Raw genomic sequence first — 3,914 nt, 5'->3', positions numbered from 1 at the left:
CAGCAGTTCTGGTCCCACTGAAATGTCCTCCACATGGTAAAGCATGACAATGATTTAGGATAGAATACATCTCCTCTTCAGGCACACATCTTCTAATTATCTGATCAGCGCAGTGCTTGTAGAGGATTGGCTCTTCCCAATAATAATGTTTCACCTCAGAAAAGAACTTCTTCAATTGTTGACGTGAAAGCTCAGGAGGAGTTATTTTTGCAGCCAAGAAATTGACATAATCAGCATACCATGGTACCATCAGGTTTTCCCTCACACTAAAGAGTTGTTCATCAAGAAATTGCTCATTTATCTGTACCTCTTTCGTATTCTGACTCTCTTCCAGCTCTAGTCTTGACAGGTGATCTGCTACCAGATTTTCAGTGCCCTTCTTATCTTTTATCTCTAAGTCAAACTCTTGAAGTAGAAGTACCCACCGAATCAGTCTCGGCTTTTCATCCTTCTTGGTCATAAGGTATTTGATCGCTGAATGATCTGTATAGACAATAACCTTATTCAAAATCAGGTAGGGTCGGAACTTATCACAAGCAAACACAATTGCCAGCATTTCTTTCTCTGTAGTGGCATAATTTAATTGAGCATCATTTAGGGTTCTTCTAGCATAGTAAATTGTGTGAAACACCCTGTCAACTCTTTGACCCAAGACCGCTCCAATTGCATAATCACTTGCATCGCACATCAACTCGAAGGGCAACTCCCAATTTGGTGAAGTGACTATTGGTGCTGAAATCAATTTTTCCTTTAGAACCTTGAATGCCTTTAAGCAATCTTCTCCAAACTCAAATGGAACGCCATTAACGAGTAAACTGGACAAAGGTTTGGAGATCTTTGAGAAGTCCTTAATAAATCGACGGTAGAAACCAGCATGTCCTAAGAAACTCCTTACTCCTTTTACAGAAACTGGAGGTGGCAAATTCTCTATTGTTGAAACTTTAGCCTTATCCACCTCAATTCCCGCTTTTGAAATTTTGCATCCCAGAAAAATTCCTTCTGTTACCATAAAGTGGCACTTCTCCCAGTTCAACACCAAGTTATACTTCTCACATCTAATTAGCACCTTTTCTAAATTTTCTAAGCAATGATCGAAGGAGGAGCCAAAGACTGAAAAATCATCCATAAAGATTTCAATACAGGATTCAATTAAGTCTGAAAAGATAGCCATCATATACCTTTGAAAAGTAGCAGGGGCGTTGCACAATCCGAATGGCATTCTTCTGAAAGCAAAGGTACCGTAGGGGCATGTGAAAGTAGTCTTTTCCTGATCTTCAGGTGCTATAGCTATTTGGTGGTATCCAGAGTAGCCATCAAGAAAACAGTAATATTCTTGCCCCGCCAATCCGTCTAGCATTTGATCAATGAAGGGCAAGGGAAAGTGATCTTTTCGGGTTGCTTTGTTGAGTTTCCTATAATCGATACAAATCCTCCAACCAGTGACTGTTCTTGTGGGAATTAACTCATTCTTTTCATTCTTGATCACGGTCATTCCACCTTTCTTTGGAACCACTTGCACCGGGCTAACCCACTTACTATCTGAGATGGGATAGGCCACTCCAGCATCCAACCACTTGACTACTTCTTTTCTGACAACTTCCTTCATGGGTGGATTGAGTCTACGTTGTGCGTCGATTGTTGGTTTGGCATTGTCTTCCATTAGGATTCGGTGCATCACCGTTGAAGGACTGATTCCTTTGACATCACCTAGTGTCCAAGCAATGGCCTTGTTGTGAGCTCAGAGTACCCTCAGCAGTCTATCAGTTTCCACATCAGAAAGAGAAGCTGACACAATAATTAGCAGCTTTTTGTCTTTACCCAAAAACTCATACCTCAAGTGACTAGGAAGCACCTTCAATTCAAGTTCTGGAGGTTTTTCAGTAGATGGCATCAGCTCTTTTGGAACTACTCCCAACTCCTCATAATACCTTCTGTTCAAGGGCCCATAGGAATCAAGCCATTTCACATAACCCATGACATCTTGTCCCTCTTGCTCCGTCAATTCATCTTCAGTTAAGCTCAAATCGAGAGGATCATCTAGCAGCTTTTTCTCACTCACAATTGTATCAATTAAATCGATGAAGAAACAGTTATCACTTGCCTTTGGGTATGTCATAGCCTTTAACACATTAAAGAACACTTCTTCTCCTTGGACTTTCAGCTTTAATTCACCCTTCTGAACATCGATTAAGGCTTGGCCAGTTGCCAAGAATGGTCCCCCAAGAATAATTGGGACATTGCTATCTTCTTCCATATCCAGAACAATAAAGTCAGCTGGGAAGATGAACTTGTCAACTTTAACTAACACATCCTCAATGACTCCTCTAGGATGAGCTAGTGATCGATCCGCCAATTGGAGAGTTACTGTGGTTGGCTTTGCTTCTCCCAACTGCAATCTTTTAAACACTGATCGAGGCATCAAGTTAATGCTGGCTCCCAAGTCACATAGTGAATTTATTCCTTCAATTCTCCCAATAGTACAAGGAATAGTGAAACTCCATGGATCTCTGAGTTTGGGAGGGAGTTTCTTCTGTAGAATGGCCCTGCACTCTTCAGTTAGAGCCACTGTCTCATAATCCTCCATCTTTCTCTTCTTTGACAGAATCTCCTTCATGCACTTCACATAACTTGGCATCTGTTCTAAAGCTTCAGCAAAGGGAATGTTAATGTGTAGTCTTTTGAAAACCTCTAGAAATTTGGTGAACTGCTTGTCTAGATTGGTCTTTCGGAGTCTCTGAGGATAGGGTATTTTCACATGATGATCAATATTGATTGGTGGAGACTGTTGTGGTGGTGCTTGGCTATCAGTAGCCTTCTCTACTGTTGGTGTTGGGGTTGGCACTGGTTGAACTTTAATCTCTTTATCTACATCAGTTGGTTGTGTCAATTCAGGCCCATCATATTTCTTACCACTCCTCAGGGTAATTGCCTTGTAGTTTTCTTTGGGATTGACTTTAGTTGTGCTAGGCAAATTTCCTTGAGGACGGGTTGCTACCTGAGTTGCTAGTTGGCCCATCTGAGTCTGCAGGTCTTTAATGGAAGATCTAGTTTCAGTCATGAATTGTAGCAGTAAATCTGTTTGCAAACTAGAATTTCCACCAGAGGCTTGTTGCTGAGTAAATTGTTAGTTCTGTGTCTGGTTTTGATTTCGTTACTGATAGAACCCACAGTTTCTTCGGTTACCACCTTGGTTGAACCCATAATTGTTGTTGTTGTTCTGCGAAAAATTTCCAATGGCTTTTGCTTCATCCATTGGCAAATCATCCACATCTGCTTGACACTCTGAAAAGTGATGATTTCCTCCACATATCTCACAAACAACTTGGGCTTGTTTAGCTTGCCCTGCGATTAGCTTTGTCAATGCCTCAACCTGAGCTGTCAACTTTGTAATGGCATCAACCTCTAGCACAACAGCTACTTTCTTAGTTTGACTCCTTTCGGTTGGCCACTGCTGATTGTTTAGAGCCATCTCCTCCAATAGATCGTAAGCCTCATTAGCACTCTTTCTCATAAAAGCTCCACCAGCTGCTGCATCTATCAGAGTTCTAGTGTTACCAACCAACCCGTTGTAGAAATTGTGGACCAACATCCACTTCTCTATACCATGATGAGGGCACTTTCTGATCAGATCTTTAAACCTCTCCCAAGACTCATGGAGAGATTCATTATCTTGTTGGCAGAAGTTGTTGATTTCTCCTCGGAGCTTGGCAGACTTTGCTGGAGGAAAGATCTTTGACAAAAAATTGGTTGCCAGATCATTTCAGGTGGCAATAGAGTTGGGTGCCAAGGAGTTTAACCAGCTCTTGGCTCGTTCTCTGAGCGAGAATGGGAAAAATCTCAGACGAATGGCATCATCACTAACTCCATTAACTTTAAAAGTCTCACAAAGTTCCATGAAGTTAGAGAGATGCAGA

The 3,914-nt window shown here is 41.5% G+C and overlaps 1 non-coding gene across 1 annotated transcript; it reads left to right on the top strand.

The window, feature by feature from the left end:
• The first annotated feature begins 3,599 nt into the window (after nucleotides 1-3,599).
• LOC133030681 (small nucleolar RNA R71) lies at nucleotides 3,600-3,706 on the top strand. The gene has a single exon (XR_009684228.1). It is a non-coding gene; the product is annotated as a small nucleolar RNA R71 (small nucleolar RNA).
• Nucleotides 3,707-3,914: the final 208 nt, after the last annotated feature.

Source organism: Cannabis sativa, chromosome 8 (assembly GCF_029168945.1).
Source record: "Cannabis sativa cultivar Pink pepper isolate KNU-18-1 chromosome 8, ASM2916894v1, whole genome shotgun sequence".
Taxonomy (NCBI): Eukaryota; Viridiplantae; Streptophyta; class Magnoliopsida; order Rosales; family Cannabaceae; genus Cannabis; species Cannabis sativa.
This window is presented reverse-complemented; position numbering and strand designations above follow the sequence as displayed.